Here is a 17,536-nt window from a genome sequence, read left to right as displayed (position 1 = left end):
TATGATATTGTGCTTTCTTTGCAACTTTTGCACAAAAATTGTAGAATTTCTTGCAAGGAAATATATTGTGGCAAGAGATTAGGTGTGGTTAAGTGGGAGGTTGTCAAGGAATAGAGAACATAATGATAGAAGGGTATAAAATTAATAGACATACTGGTCACAGAAACTCAGCCCTCTGGACAATTAAGCTCTTTGTAGACAGGTAACAAAACTGTTTTTCCCAAAAGAAAGAAAGAAAAGACTGCATCATGATGAAACATACTAATGGCTGCAATCCTTTGCACTTTTAGTGGGAGTAAACTTCATTTAACATTGTGAGACCGAACTTCTGGCAACCATGCATAAGATCAGGCTGCACAACTGCTGCTCTGTGTACAGTTACCCCAGAGTAAGTCCCATTGATGCTAGTGGAACTTTCTTCTAAGGAAACAGCACTAGGATTTGATGGTAATTAATATATTATTCATTTCTAAGACTTATTCATCTCATTTCCCACAATAGTAGTACAAAATTATAGAAGACAATACAATGCATAAAACATAAATACATTATTCAGTACAAATAAAACTAAGGCAGTTGTGATATTCTGAATTGCTTGGATGTGTTTCACCTTTTCCTGATACGATTATCTTGGGGTACTCTCACTTCAGTCTTGCATGATTTACTTTTTTAAAAAATTAGGCTTTGCATAGTCCACAGTATTTTAACAGTACAAAGGAGGAAAAAGCAAGTACATTCCTTATTGGTGGCATTTTTCTGTCTCTGTACTTGGTCTGGGTGTTATCTATTTCTGCTACACAGTTCATAATTAGAATCACTGAAGGCATCACTAATCTAAGTTAAGTGATCTCAAGTACACAATTTTGCTGAAGTGCCTTGCAGGATCAGATTAAGGTTACTGAGTCCAAAACTCCTTGGAAGTACCCAGCAGGCTTTACTAGAAATCGTTCTTTACTAGAAACCCGTGGTTCACCAATCCATCATGATCAATCTTCTGCCCTCCCTTGCAGAAGGTAACCAAGGAACTAAAAGAAATCAAAACTTGCATCTTGAATGACTGAAATATCCAAAGACAGAATATGCCAAGCATGCTTCTTTTGATTCATTTTAGTGAACTGTTGTATTCACTAAAGCTGACAGAATAAAAGAATTGGAGATGATATTGGCATCCCTGGTATAGTTAATTAATCCTAGAAGAAAAGCCTAATTCAAATGACATTTGAATTAGCCTAATTCAGAACTAGCCTAATTCAAATGACATTTAAACCAGCTGCTTTTCTGGGGCAAGAAACATTTCCTCCAATTAATTGATCTGTTGCAATATTCCTGAGCTGAGTATTCAATTTCCAACAATCTTCTGGGAACGTGAGCTGGGACGTTAGTACACGTGCGTTTGATATGGCCATAGATAAAGCACTGTATCCATAATGTCTTCACAGTAATGTACCTACCTCAAACTATTTGGGAAAGGCAGGAGGTACAGGTTTTTTTAAATAAATAAAACATTTGAACACCTTTTGTTTTTTTAAAAAGCAACCTCTGGTGACAGCTGTTATCTGCTGTGTTTTTCCACAGCTAAAATGTAATAGACGCAATTCAGAAGGGAAGGTGTCCTAAAGAGGAGAATTCAAAATGTGTCAGAATGAAGGGCTGTTGAGTTTGAAAAAGTCCAGGGCTCCTGTGTTTCTCAGGTTGTTAATTGCTTTCTCCACACAGCATCACTAGGCCTTCATGTGTCATCTCTCACTGGGTGATTAAGTACAACCACCCTTTTGCCTTGACAGTTGAAAATATCAGGTCAAAGAGCAGCTGTACTGAAGGATAGCTTTCATGTGGCATTGACCTGAGTGAGATGAAATCTTTAGCACTCTAGCAATTAGACCCGTTTAGGCATTGCGATACCCAATGGACGTGCAGTCTGCTCTGCTCAACTCACAGTGATATAATAGCTTTGGGGGTTTGATGCTGGATCATGGCTGCTGTTGTGCACAACAGAAAGAAAGCCAGCTCTATGAGTTTGCCTTTTCATAGGAATGCATGTACATTCTTTTCAAATGTCCTTTCCCCTTCTTGCTTAATATATTAAGACTGATATTATGTGGCCGCACTGAGTTGAATATTGTTTTGAGGCATAAATTTGCTGTAGTACTAGTAATGTTCTGAATATATTCTCTCTCATTTCTTTCATCAAAAGAGGGAATGAGGGGCATATTTTGAAATATTAAAAAGGAATAATTGATAGATATATTCACCAGATATAAATACATCCCAGGACATAGCTGCTGCCGCAATTTATCAAAGGGGCCTGACTTTAATGGGCAGCCGTGAGAACCCTGGGAACACACCACTTGACTTGGTAATGCATAAGTTGTGACTATAATTAACCACTCCCATACCCATTACCCATATACTGGCCATCTTTAAAAGCTCAGTACACAACTGGGTAGAAGAACAACCTGTCCATCAATTACTCCACTTCCATATTTCAAAAGATGTCCCTCATTTCCTCTTTCTGTGAAAAGAAAGATGACCTATCTTGGCAGCTGGTCACACAAAGCTCATTGGGGAATTTTTTGTTTTTTATATGGAAAGAGAATGTGCTGAAAAGGTTGTGCTGTATTGGACTCAATGGGTTGTCTATTGTTGTTTAGACTGGTGGGAATACTGCATTTATGGCTTTTCTAAAAAGGTGGAAGCACTCCACTTTATTCAACCTCTACTAAACATAAAAGGCATGGGGTCAGGCGTTCTTGGAGAGAGACTACACTGATACAACATCAGATAAGCAGAATGCAGTCTTGATTAATGGCCTTTGAAATGCATGCATGGGTCTTGGCTCATTATTAGTGTCTTGGCATTGACTGCAAAGCTAGATGTGATCTGGTTGGACTATGATGTTCGGCTGTGGGATCTAGGCTTGTTGCCATCACTCCAGTCTGGCCCTTCATCTAAAAAACTGCACTGTGCTAAAGGTCCACACAGGGGAATGGTGTGCAGAGGGTTCCTAGACTGCTCGCCTCAACAATGAGCTTCAGGTTGGAAAGTAAAGCAAAATCAAAACAACCTCATGGATTTAATGAAGGAGCAGATATCTTTACAGAGAAGAGAAATCAATGTATCAGTTCTAGAAGGCCTTGCGATTTTGAATGCAACCTCATTCAGCTCAAAACCATGTTTATGCAGAAATGTTTTTGGTTCTTCCCAACATAACAAACAATATTTATGAAGGTTCTTGAAATCATATGTCTTCTCTCATCAACATTCATCTATATCTCTGCATTGTTACTTGTCTACCTAGGCAGAAACTTTAAAAAGATGCAACCAAATCCTGGCTAATCAAAACTCGCTTTGTAGAGTATTTTGACAAAATTCTCATTTAAAAAGCACAATACTAAAAAGCTGTAATTAATATTTTTGTCTGCATCCTATTGAATGTCTCCAGAATATAAGATATATAATGTATAACAGAAGTTATACAACCAATAACTTTCCATTTTGAAATGCCATAACATGCATATGCTTGTCTCTGTGATGCTCTATCATGCAAAATAAATGTTAGAGGCATGGGGCAAAATAAAATCTCTGATGGGATATGCATGATGTTTTTAGGAAAACCACTCATCCTGGGCAGCTGGAATCAAGTCTAATGAGTACCATTGTTTGAAATGTAGATGCTGATAATTTTTAATAGTATTGCACTGGTGTCAGAATAATAAAACACAATGGCTATGGCAATATTGCCATCTTTTAAAGGCAGAGCTAGCTAACGAATAATGAAATAATCATATGGGGAAATCAGAAAATTGTTAGCAGTCAGGAGAATTCACCAGGAATCTCTCTCTGCTACCCCCACTGAAATTAACAAAAATTAGAGATCATTTTAGCATGTCGGGTTTTAGTGTATTCTGCCACTCCAAACTGAACTGCAGAGCTGCATTTTAGACCCATTAAATTCAAGAGCACACTACTGGATTATGACAAGAGAGGTCTGGACGTAAGCACTAGAATGCTTAACAGAAATGATCTTCTAAATCATTCAGAGTTTGCACAGTGCACACATCATAGACATCACTGATGTTTAAAATACAAAGCTAACAATGAGTACAAACTGAAAATTCTGCAAAATATTAGGTGGACACTTGTTTTCAACATTTTTGGGTGATTATAGGGCAGATGATGGAGCCACAAAACAGAAAATACTAGGCAGAAAAGAAATTTATTCTAAGGGATGCAGGACAAATGGCTAAACAGAAAGGGAAAATACAACACTACTATGTGCCACAGAAAGGCAATGCACCGGCAGAATGACCGGCAGACCAGCACTTCTGCACAATGCCAATACGGAAAACACAACAATGGATACTTTACCTTGAATTTCAATGCACAAATGTTATGGCACTCAAGCAGATGGTAATTTGTTATACTTAAATTATACTGTGTTCAATGTGTTACATAGTCTTTATTTCACCACCATGTTGTGTAGGACTTCCATATTTCCAGTACTTACGTATTTTGTTCTCAGAACCCATCCCTGGCAAGTGGAGAACAGAGACTTGCATTTCACAGATAATGTACATTGATTCATCATTAATATCTCTGTACACCATCCTTGCCAAAGGACAGCAGATCTGTAATGTGACAAGTTGGGACTTGAATGAAGCTCTCTTGAATTAAGAGGCCATCTTCTGTGATAATTTTCAGTTGGCTTATTAAAATGAGTAACAAATGCTTGCTTTTTGTATTCTGAAGCAATAAAATAACTTCCTAGTAATGCCTTGAAGTCCCAAGGTGGAATTTGTTTTATCTTGTAACAATACCTGGTGCTAGATTGCAGGCTTCAGCTCGATATTCACAATAGTCTGGGGGATAAGGCAAAAGGAGGAAGAGAGATCTAGAGAAATCAATATTTAAGACTGAGGGGAAAGGGATCAACACGCAGTTCAAGAAATTTCATTTTTCACCTACTACAAGCACAATGAAACAGGCCAATGTTTGCTTTCATATAAAATTTAAGAGGCTTCACGGGATTTCTGCCAGAACTCATACTCGGTGCCAGTGTTATGAGCATATCTCGCAGTCTGCCAAACTATACTGGCTAGTACTCGGTGATCAAAAATTCACTTTCCCTCCACAGTACTCCTGCTTACAAGCCATTTCCTAAATGTTTAAAAAGAAGGCTCTTTATTCTCTCTTCCTTGACTTCAGTTTTTGTTTCTATTGCTTCCCCACCATTTACTGAAGATAGTGGGATATGTGTGTGAAGAATATTCTCATATACATTTAATAGAATGGGCAGAATAATTCTCCAAATGTTCTATACTGTGCAAAATAACGCAGGAGAATATTCTTTTACAAGGCTACAGAGAATTCACTGCAGGTTGCAAGACACTTGCATCTCATCAAGTAGTGACTTGCATGTGTGAATGAGCCATCACCGATCTACCACCACAGATAAAATTTCCATTTGACTTCATATAATAATGGTAATTTCTTAAGCACATAAATAAAAACTAAGTGTCTACAAGAGGTAAAAGATTATCCAAATCACAATGGTTTCCAGTGATGTCAGTTCACATGCTCAACTGTGAGTCATTAAATGATGAGAAATAAAGTATCAAGCAAACGAAGTGGTCCAGTGTGCATGTATGTGTGAGGTGGTCCATTTCTATAAGATGGGGCAATGCATAGCACTTGCTATGTAAGTGTTCCATACATGTCATACAGTATCATGTTTAAATGCATGCACTATGTGCATTGGTCCATAGTCTTGTGGGAGCAAGCACAAACTGTCTCCTTTGCTAAGCAGGGTCCACCCTGGTTTGCATTTGAATGAGAGACTACAAGTGTGAGCACTGAAAGATATGAGCCACTCTGGAAAGAAAACTTGCATGCTTGCATACAGAAGGTTCCAGGTTCCCTCTCTGGCATCTCCAAGATAGGGCTGAGAGAGACTCCTGCCTGCAACCTTGGAGAAGCCACTGCCAGTCTTTGTAGACAACACTGAGCTAGATAGACCAATGGTCTGACTTGGTAGAAGGCAGCTTCCTATGTTCCTATGTGTGGAGTGTTAGCATATGAGCAATTGGTGGTCTGAGCACTGCCCCATGTTACATACAAACTGGGTTTCAGGTTGAACACTTCTGCAATCAAATTTGCAGAAGCCAACATAGAACATTTATCCTGGCTTGCAAGCATTAATCAAAAGGGACACTGGCTATCAACTGTTTTTGTATTCATTTTTTTTGAGACCTGACCAGCAGGACATTGTACAGGGAGAAAACTGCTCAAAGAGGAAAGTACAAGGGAGGAAAGAGGTGAAAGGAAGGTTTCTATCCCCCATTTTTCAGAAGCTTCCATGGTTGCTAAATACTGCATTACTATAGTATCTCTAAGACTCCTATGGCATCTATAGTTTTATCAACAGAAATCTGGTATATGTTACACATACTGACAGCAGTAGCCTAAAGAAAACCAATGTTAAAGTAGTCATGGGTTTTCTTTTTTAGTGTATAATGGTGTTGGAATTGCGGATACAGAAGCATTTATGAATAAAACCCTTTATTAACTACTTAATATTCTCTAGTGATTCATTTTATCAGATGCCAGTTGCCAAAAGTCTTTTTTGTTTGTTTGTTGGAGTAAGAATTTAATAAAGTGCTAGCTGTTTGTAGTAATCGATTCTCTATTGCTGTATTTGAAGCTAATGGTGCTCAAAAGCAAGGTTACCATAATTGATTCAGCCTGGGTCTTTTGTTTATTCCTTTTCTGCTGAGTTTTATGTGTGCATACAGAATGACTGCCAGAGAATTCTATTATTTATCTCCTCCATACACACTCAACTAATTCTGAGAGAGACTGAGAGAGAGGGAGGGAGGGGGATTGGGAGCAAAGACAGCTGTAGCTCATTAATTTCAACATGAGTTATTGTGTAAGTCACCTGGGAAGAATGCAACAGTGAGGTTTCTCTTAGGGTCTGCCATGCTTGGACAGTGCTTTGCATCAGGTTTTTCTACAGTCACCAAATCTCATGTGATTTTCATGCCAAACTGACGATCAGCAGATGCTTGAGCAAATGCATTTCAGCCTGTTTTTGCTGAAGGTTTCCTTTTCAGCAGACCTTTGGCCAGAACTAGATTACGTGTGTTACAGGAACACATGGCTGCCTTTGGAAACAGCATCTGTGTATAGTGCTCCCTGTCAGGCAGTGGTCTGATTCAGAAGATTCTGAGGAGGAACTGCCTGACTCATAGTCCCCTGATCCGGTCCTGCTGCAGGACGCTGAGGAGGAAGCCCCAAGGATGGAGAGCTTACCTATTGGGGAACAGCAGGAGGCTGTCGGGGAGTCATTGCCTTCTTCAGATGGGGAGGAGGTGGGACCAAGCAGCAGACCGGCGAGCTACATGGAGCGTCTTCTGCATGACTGCAAAAAGGAGCAGTGTTTTGTGCAGAGAAGCAGCAGCCATTTGGCTGCAAAGTCTGACCTGGGACGCGGCTGTAGCTCCGAAGGCAGGTGGAGCCTTAATTGGCTTCACCTGGCATTTAACCTTGAAGAGGTATAAATTCAGACCACTCACTCTGCACCACGCTGGTTTCAACTGATTGCTTTGGTGTGCAGTTCCAGCTCTCTGCTCTTGAGCACCTTGTTCCTGTTTCTTGTTCTTGAGCACCAAGGTGTTCTTGAGCACCTTGTTCCTGTGATCTTGACTCTATGCCTGGCTTGTGACGCTTTTCAGAACCCCCTGGACTATGGAAATGGCAACTGACCTCTCTCCTGGCATTGACCCATACTGGGTTTGACACGACTTATGATTTATGGACTGGCGATTCAAATGTGGCAGTTTCCATTGAATTTGTCTTACATACACTTGCTTTCACTTTCCTGCTGGTAAAAACTCGAATCCTAGGCATTCCAGCTGTTGCTTTAATTTATTGTGGGAGCATGTGCCCTTGATACTCCCCACTCCCCTTCCACAAGACATGGTGAAAGTTCCCTCATGTCCTGGCACCATGACACAGAGTACCTCCATGCTCTTCACCAGCATGGCCATGTAATGCTGTTGGGGATCCATATGCTGGGGAACAACAGGAGAGAGTGAGTGCCTTCCAGTCCTGAAGGCATCCTGTCAGCCATTACTGGAAAAGGGATGGTGGAGTAGGTAGTCTTTTGGCCTGGTCTAGCAAGGCTCTTCTTACTCAGTGTAATACAGCCACACCATGAGGTAAATTGAATCACCTAGGTGGAGGAAGGAATTTTTTCCAATATCTACTTCTGCCCTAAGCTACCTATAGTAGCTTCACAGGTATGACAAATTACATGATAAGGTTTCCTTTCCTGGTCTGACTGAACATCCACCTTTCTCAGACAGTATATTATACAAGCTGGCCTGGCGCAGAGCATCTGCACCCCTTGTTTCCCCTTGGTGGCCGCTTCTCCTCGGCCCACTGGTGGCTGCTTTTCCTCAGCCCACCGGCCGGCCTGGCAGTGGCTGCTTCCCCTTGGCCTGCCAGCCAACCCACCAGCAGCCACTTCTCCTCAGCCCGCCAGTGGCCACTTTTCCTTGGCCTGCTGGCTGGCCCGGCAACAACCACTTCTCCTTGGCCCGCTGGTAGCCACTTCTCCTTGGTCTACTGGCCGACCTGCCAGCAGCCGCTTCTCCTGAGCCCACCACCAGCTGCTTTTCCTCGGCCTGCCGGCCCACCCGGCAACTGCTACTTCTCAGCTGGCCAGCTGGCTGAGCAGTGGCCACTTCTCCTCAGCCAGCCTGGCGGCCACCGCTTCTCCTCGGCCAGCCCAGTAGTGGCCACTTCTCCTTGACCATGTTGGCAGCCGCCACTTCTCCTCGGTTAGCCCAGCAGCGGCCGCTTTTCCTCGGCCCGCCGCCAGTCCGGCAGCAGCGGCTTCTCTTCAGCCAGCCTGGTGGCCCATTTCTCCTCGGCCAGCCCAGCAGTGGCTGCTTCTCCTCCACCAGCTGGGCCACCTGTCCCCGTTGCTAACTGGCAGCTTGCTTGCAAACTCTCATGAGAGCTGCCACCCATGAGATATTATTTTTATATTATACACACACACACACACACACACACACACCAACCAACCAGGCTACTGAGGCAATGAGGTCATCTTCCTGACTCTTCTTCACTGACCAGGTTTTAACAAATGTGCCCTCAAACCATTCTCTGGGCAGAGAAGCTGTCAAAGGTTTAGGTCCAATGCAGTACAGATAGCCAACATGAGATTACTTACTTATTTATTATTTCTCTGTGTAAACCGCCCTGAGCCATTTTTGGAAGGGCGGTATAGAAATTGAATTAATAATAATAATAATTATTATTATTATTTATACTAAACCTTACTTGTTAATGTCTTAAAGTTTGGGGTATCAGCAGTAGCTGTTATAATCCTAAATTCAGGTAATACATGCCTTGAGTAAGAAAGAAATGGGTACACATCGCTTTCTACTACAGCTGATTCGCACAGGCTCAAAGTGGCTGCTTGAAATGGCTGCACATGATTGGTCCCCGACTGTAGTCAGTTGGATGTCTGCTGATGTTGCCATGAACAGGATTAATTTAGTTTGCAGTGGCGCAGGGAAAAAAAGCATCTTGTGAATGGTGGTAGTGTTGATGAAACTGACCCAGGGGTGTTTGGTCAGCACCCCCGATGTGCAGGCTTGTGTGGGGAATTTGTGGTTAAAAGGGTCAGCTTCACTAGTTTTAATTTGTGCAAATGTTTGGATTCAAGAAATGACTGGATTTGAGACAAGGATATAGTTTCAAAATTAAAATAAGAATTTATTTAGAATAAGAGGGATACAGGAAGCGAATGGTGTGATTAGATCAATAAAAATGTACTAAATTAAAGAGCAATGAAGTACATTTCTAAATAAACCAACTAAAATGAGGCATTTTAACTTAAGGTCTAATCGTGTAAGTTTCCCAGGTGGGTAAGAGAAAGAGGCTTGAGATAGAGGGGGAAGGGGAAGGTTTGAAAAGAAGTTATAGATTGGGGTCTTGAGAGCCCGACAGCCACTATACTGCACCTGTCTCTAGGCAGCGGGGCTTCAAGCAGCTGGAGACTCACGTCCTCCAGGGACAGTGAAGTGTAGAGCAGGAGGGTTGTAAGGATTAGTATAAGGAGTGATGTCCACAAGAATGGTTTATCCGGGGATCCAGCTTCCTATAGGTGCGAGGCAAACTGGGTGGATTGGCACAAGGACCAATCCAGATAGTCTTTTCAAGCTCTTTGTGGATTGCAAGAGAGCGTGTGGAATGCTCAGTGGGGTCCCAAGTATAGCATATGAGGGAGCAAGAAGGTGGCTGGTTGGAACTTCCAATGGAGTCCCAAGTGTAAAGCACAAGGGAGCACGAAGATGGTCTGCGGTTGGGGTCCTGAGTTGGAAGGACAAGGGAGCACACTGGGTCATGGAACTGGGGATACTTATATCCTAAAATATGCCTTGGGGGCACATGCCTATCACCATGCTTTGCTGAACAGAAGGGCCTGGATGGACCTGTTCAGAGTGCATTGTTTCTGATCGTTATTTCCTGAGTGTAACAATGGGGATGTGCCTTTTTCAAGTAGGGCTGTTTGTGATGAAAACCAGAGTATGTAGGTGCGTGGAAGAATATCTGCGTCAGGACCGGCTCTCCAATAATCCTATCAATAATTTCAATGGGTACACCTCTAAGCCACGTCACTGACTCATCTCTTTTGTGATGGGGAGAAAATTACTTCACCGTCTTATCTACTTTCTCCCTGCTTGGCAAGATCAATTCGTTAGCAAGTTGTGTTATCTCCTGTGAAAGGAGGGGGGTGAGGTGGGTCACTCCAAGTACAGGGTGTCCTTGAAGGTTTACTCGATATAGTTAACACTTGAGTCTACTTAACTGGGCTTCCCATCTGGAGAGAGGGGTTGCATCTTATTCCAATTTGCTTTGCAGCCAAATTTAGGGGCGACTAGCCAACTAAGGGGTGACTAGCCAACAAATTCAGGGACCACTGCCAGCTAAGCGACTTGTCCCCATATGTATAATAAACGGAGAGCTCACATTGCGGTGCATTTCCTGAGCTTATACAAAGTGCAATCTCTAAGCCAGGAGATGCAACTGCAAACAGGGAGGCTCCTGGGAGCTGGGTAGAACAAGCGTGGCTAGCAACAGTAGCTGTACAGAATCAACTGGCTACAAAAGCAGAATGCCAATATACACAGAAATCTCAAGCGGCCATGATGAGCCCAAGAGTGTTAAGTCTTGCTTTACACAGAAGGTATCAACTCCAGGGATGAAATACAGATGAGTCTATTCTTCCAATGCAATGTCTAGTTGGTATCTAAAGGGTTTCAAGAGATAGGGATGCATGTTCCTATACTTTCATCAGTGATCTGCTTGTGCAAAGGCCAATGAAAGAATTGTGTCAGGGATAAAAATGGTCTAAATATGTAAGTCTACTGAACAGAAGCATACATCAAAATCCTCAATATAGGGAGGGGCTGTGGCCCAGTGGTAAACTCCCCCCTCCCCCACATTTGCATAAAAGATCCAGGGTTCATCCATAGCTTCTCTAGGGAGGGTGGGAAAATACCTTTGTTTACAATCCCGGAAGACTGTTAGTCAGTGTAGACAATACTGACTTAGTCCTAGCTGGACCAATGATCTGATTCAGTATGACACCTTCATATGTTCAACAAACAGAGAATCCTAAACATACTATAACTATACATCCCTGAGTTGTCATTCCGTGTATGAGTGTGTGCATATACCTGTTTTATGTTTCCCCCTCTTGTTCTCTCTCTTTTCGTAAGAATCTTTTTCTACACAAGAACAGGTAACAGAGGAAAAATGGAACTGCCACTCTCTCTCATCAGTTACCAGTGTTCCCTCTAACAGGGATTCCCAGATGTTGTTGACTGACTGACTAATTGATTGATTAAGTGCCGTCAAGTCGGTGTCGACTCTTAGTGACCAGATAGATAGATTCTCTCCAAGATGATCTGTCTTCAGCTTGGCCTTTAAGGTCTCTCAGTGGTGCATTCATTGCTGTCATAATCAAGTCCACCCACCTTGCTGCTGGTCATCCTCTTCTCTTTCCTTCAACTTTCCCCAGCATTATAGACTTCTCAAGGGAGCTGGATCTTCACATAATGTGTCCGAAGTATGATAGTTTGAGCCTGGACATTTGTGTCTCGAGTGAAAATTCTGGATTGATTTGTTCTAGGATCCATTTGCTTCCTGACTGTCCATGGTATCCTCAAAAGTCTTCTCCAACACCAAAGTTCAGAAGCATCAATGCTTTTTCTATCTTGCTTCTTCAAAGTCCAGCTTTCTCATCCATAGAGTGTCACGGGAAAAACCATTGTCCAAACAATTCTAATTTTTGTAGGTGTAGACACGTCACATCTTTCCAAGGCCTTCACTGCTACCCTACCAATTGCTAGTCTGAGGTGTATTTCTTGACTGATGGATTCTTTCTGTTGACGGTCAATCCTAAAAGGCAGAAGCTATCCACCACTTCAATGTCTTTATTGTAAATTCTGAGGCTGGTTGCTGTATCCGTTGTCATTAGTTTAGTCTTCTTGACATTTAGTCGTAGTCCCATTTTTTCACTCTGCTCATTACTAGAGCTTGCAGATCATCCAAATTCTCAGCTATCTGAGTGGTGTCATCAGCATAGCACAGGTTATTGATGTTTCTTCCTCCAACTTTAAAACCACGCTCATCTTTTTCCAATCCAGCTTCTCTCAGTATATGTTCAGCATATAAATTGAATAAAGAGGGAGAAAGTATACAGCCTTGTCTTACTCCTTTGCCGATCTGGAGCCAGTCTTTCACCATGTTCTGTCTGGACTGTGGCTTCCTGTCCTGTGTATAGGTTTCTTATGAGAACAATGAGATGTTCTCGGACGCCCATTTTCCAAAGGATATTCCACAACTTGACATGGTCGATACAATTGAAGGCTTTTCTGTAGTCAATAAAGCACATATTGACTTCTTTCTGGTATTCTTTGGCTTTCTCAATTATCCAGCATGCATCAGCTATGATGTCTCTTGTTCCCCGGAATTTTCTGAAACCGGCTTGAACATCCAGCATTTCCCTTTCCACATAGGGCTCTAATCTGTGTTGGATGATCCTGAGCATTATTTTGCTAGCATGTGAAATTAAGGATATTGTACAATGGTTTGTGCAATCTGTTAAGTCTCCTTTCTTTGGTATGGGTATGTAGACTGAGCTCTTCCAATCTGCTGGCCCTGATGTCGTTCTCCAAATTTGCTGGCATAGTTTGGTTAGAGCCTTGACTGTTTCTTCTTATGTTGCCTGCCATATTTCTGTAGCTGTTCCATCAATTCCTGTAACCTTCCAATTTGGTAATGACCGGAGTGCTGATACAACTTCATCTTCCAGTACTAGAGGTTCTTGCATGTAGGGAATATCTTCTAGAGTATCTTGGATGTTGACATTCCTGCTGTATAGATTTTCAGTATACTCCTTCCATCTGTTTGATCTTCTCCAAATCAGTTACTATCTGTCCTTTGGCATCCCTTAACATACCAATTCGAGGTTGGAACCTCCCTCTGAGTTCAAAGATGTTTTTGAAAGCTTGCCTTGTTTTTCCATGTCTATTTCCATCCTTAAGGTCTTTACAGATGTCATTGTAGTACTGCTCCTTGTCTCTTCTAACAGCTTTCTGAAATTCCCTATTAAGTTCCTGCCTGAGGCTTTTATCTTTCTTGATGTTGGCTTCTCTCTTCTTCTTGGCAATTTCCACTGTCTGTTCTGACATCCATTTTGTTTTCTTCTGTTTATTGGTCTTTGGCAGTCTCGTTTCACATTCGTCCTTAACAACTTCCATTTCATTCCACAGTTCCTCTGGTTCCCTGTCAATGAGGTTAAGAACTTCAAAGCGGTCCCTGATGTTCTCTTTGAAAATGGTGGGTATATTCTCAATTTCATACTGTGGAAGCTGAATAGCTTTGTTTTTCCTCTTTAGCTTGACTTGGGACTTGCCCATGAGCAGTTCGTGATCTCTTCCACAGTCAGCCCCTGGCCATGTCTTTGTTGTTATAACTGAGCTCTTCCACCTCCTTGCACCAATAATGTAATCAATTTTATTTCTATGTACTCCATCTGGTGATGCCCATGTGTATAGGTGCTGCTTTGGTTGTTTGAAGAATGAGTTAGCAATGAAGAGATCATTGGCTTGGCAAAAACTGACAGATCGTTCTCCTGCTTCATTTCTGTTTCCTAGGCCATATAGCCTGACTATGTTTTCCTCCTTACCTATTCCAATTTTGGCATTCCAATCTCCAACTACCAGCATCACATCTTGCTTGGATGTTCTGTCAATTTCAGCCTGGACTTGAGCATAAAACCCATCTACTTCCTCTTCTTCTGCATCAGTTGTTGGGGCATAGACTTGAAGAACTGTCATATTAAAGGGTTGTCCATGAAATCTAATTGATATTATTCGGTCACTGACTGCATTATACCCAAGTACTGTCATTGCTATATCCTTCCTGACTATGAAAGCAACACCGTTCCTTCTTTGGTTTTCGTGTCCTGAGTAGTAAACGGTATGATTTCCTGACTGAAAGTGTCCCATTCCAGTCCATTTTAATTCACTGATGCCCAAGATGTCAATCTGTAGTTAATTCATTTCATCTTTCACTGTGTCAAGCTTTCCCATATTCATGCTTCTTACGTTCCACGTCCCCATTGTAATTCTCTCTTTGCAGCTTTGGATTTTCTGTTCCCGCACAGCAACATCAGCTGCTAGACATCCAAAAGGCTTTAGTCTAACTGCATCATAAACACCATTGGTACTCTGAGAGATCCTCAGCTCTTCCTCAGTAGCAGGTTGCATACTATGCAACCTGAGGAGCCCATCATCTGGCACTACATCGACAATCATTCCATTTTGTCTATCCATGTGGTTTTCTTGGTAAACTATAGAAGTGGTTCACCATAGCCTTCTCCCGTGTAGTATGAAATGATGCCTTTGTTGTTGTGTCTGAAGTGATCGTCTGCCTAAAGCACCTTCCTATATCGCTGCTGCCTGATATAGGTGCCTGCTAACTTTAGTTGGGCAGCTGGAATGACCTTTGTGCTTTGGGTAACTCTACTAGGAGTATATCTCCCGGCGTATTTCACTCATCCCTCTCAGGAACACCCCCTTCCCGCCACAATGAGGCAGCATAGTAGGACTTGGGGGAGGGGAGCCATTGCAGCGTGGGATCCTGGGAGTTGTAGTCAACAACATCTGGGAATCCCTGTTAGAGGGAACACTGTCAAGTTACCCACTGGTTTTCAGAAGTAAAGCCTATGGTATACACAAAGGATTCCCAACCTTGAGTCTCCAGATGTTGATGGATTGCAACTCCCATCATTCCTAGCCTTGCAGTCCAACAATGGACTAAGTGGTCAAAGTTGTAGTACAACAACATCTGGGGACCCCCAAGCTTCGGAACCCATGGTACAGACAATAATGCACTTATGATATGCCTATGTCTGTCAAAAGGCAAATTCCTACTATTGTTGGTTTGTATTTAGTAATCATGTGTTTGTTTGGAAAAGTAAGGGATCTAAACTACATATGTATTATCATAATTTCTGAAATAGTAGACATACCAATCATAGCATTACTCCCAGAGGTACACCTAGGTAATTCTGGAGCCTGGACCTAAAGGCCTTTGGAGCCCCCCACCCCCTGCTGCAAGTTAAGCACCATTTTTAACATGTAGGTTCTTGAGGGAACAAACCACACCACCCAGGACAGACTAAATACAATTTGGGGGGCCCCTGGGGGTGAGGACCTTGACTTCAGCCCCAAAGTCCACAGGTAAGAGCGCCTATGATTACTCCTCTGCTGGTATCATTCTGAACAGTCTAATTGGAAAGGCCAATTGAAAACAGTTAATTAAAATCCTATCTTCTAACCTAGTAGAGTAGTCTGACACTTTCTGCTTTGTCAATCCACACTCATTTGAATGCCCATTGTATTTTGCTGTATAAAGTTATATAATTTCCCATGAACCTTGGCTTTAATGTTCTAAGGTTTCCCCGTTTCCTAAGTACACAGCACTCCAGAATAAGGCTGGCCAGTTTATTTTTGACATCAAAGCAGCAAGGCCAATAGGAGATACTTCTGCAAGAGTAACACAGACTCATTGTGACATGACGGCAGGTAAGACAATGGCATCAAGAGAGGTGATGGACAGACTAGGAGTCACACAGAATGAATGATTGCTAAAAACTGTGTTTAGGATCCTGAAACATTGGCATAAATTCAGTAGAAAAGCAGTGCAAGTTCACCAACAGGAAGATCTGACAACATTCACCAACTCTTTTAGCAAGGGTTTTTTGTTTTTTTAAAGTAATAGAATATGGAAAAGAAATCTTGGACAGGGATAAACAAAAAGGCTTGTTTGTATTCTAATTGCAGTCTATTTATACAGTACATTTTGATAATGGACTAGAGATGGTGATTATAAATTATTTTACAGCTCATTGGTTGATGATTTATGAATAGTACATTGAAATTAAAAGCGGCATTAATAAGATACAACACAGCCCTGAAAAACTGTGAGCTATCCTTTAATCATATATATGCCTATCAGTACTAGTTTCCCAGTACTATGATAATACCTTTTCAAAAGGCATTTTAGGTAGCAGCTCCTTCCCTCCTCTGAGATTTACTTTGGATTTCTACACTGTCATCCAAATGACATTCTGGTATAGTCTTACCTGCTATTACTCTGAGTTTCACCAGGAAAAATGAAAACACGACAAAGGAGTAAGCTGAAAAATCCATCAAATTTCTCTGGCATGGAAGCTATTTTCTTCAAGACTTAAAATGTTTTGAAGAAAAATACTTGGAAGTCTCATTCATTCCCTCCCCCACTTTGAATGGGTCTCTAATTGATTAAAATCACTTATAAGCATTAGTTTGCATCAGTATCTGCACAGATTAAATATAAGCACACTCAGCACAGATTCAAAGATATGCTAAGTACTAAATGCGAGTGAGTCACAATTACCTGAAAGATTTCTCTTTGATAACACTGTGGAACTATAAGGGTAGAAAAGATCCAGAAGATCATCAAGCATGAGCATCCATAAATGCTGGGCCACTAACAAATCAATTCACATGAACAAAACAAAAGTGAAGCACAAGCAGAGCACAGGAATAAATAAATAAAGTGCCTGGAATCAAGATACCTGCAGAACAGATAAGTCTGGGCATCCAAGCAAGCCAATCCATGTACTGCAAGTAAAAGGAGTGATAGCCAACTTCCTTTCTTTCTTGGCAAGTCTGTCTCTAGTGTACTCTCCAGCAGCATATATTTGACTCCCCATACCTGAAAGTACTTTTGATGATCATTTCCACAGCTAAGGAAAACACAGCACAGGCAGGATGTCAAACCTGAACTTTGTAATCTGGTACCCTTCACTATACTCTCAGCCTGCCATCTAGAATAGCAGCAGCCCCATGGGTTCTGCCCTGGCTGACAGGTAATCAGAGACAAGACTGCAAGCAGTGCTGAC

General features: G+C 41.9%; 1 protein-coding gene across 1 annotated transcript in view; it reads right to left on the bottom strand.

The window, feature by feature from the left end:
- Positions 1 to 17,536, bottom strand: part of SLC35F1 (solute carrier family 35 member F1) — a 366,953-nt gene that overhangs the window by 9,182 nt on the left and 340,235 nt on the right. The window lies entirely within an intron of this gene.

This window comes from Hemicordylus capensis, chromosome 1, assembly GCF_027244095.1.
Source record: "Hemicordylus capensis ecotype Gifberg chromosome 1, rHemCap1.1.pri, whole genome shotgun sequence".
Lineage (NCBI taxonomy): Eukaryota > Metazoa > Chordata > Lepidosauria > Squamata > Cordylidae > Hemicordylus > Hemicordylus capensis.
This window is presented reverse-complemented; position numbering and strand designations above follow the sequence as displayed.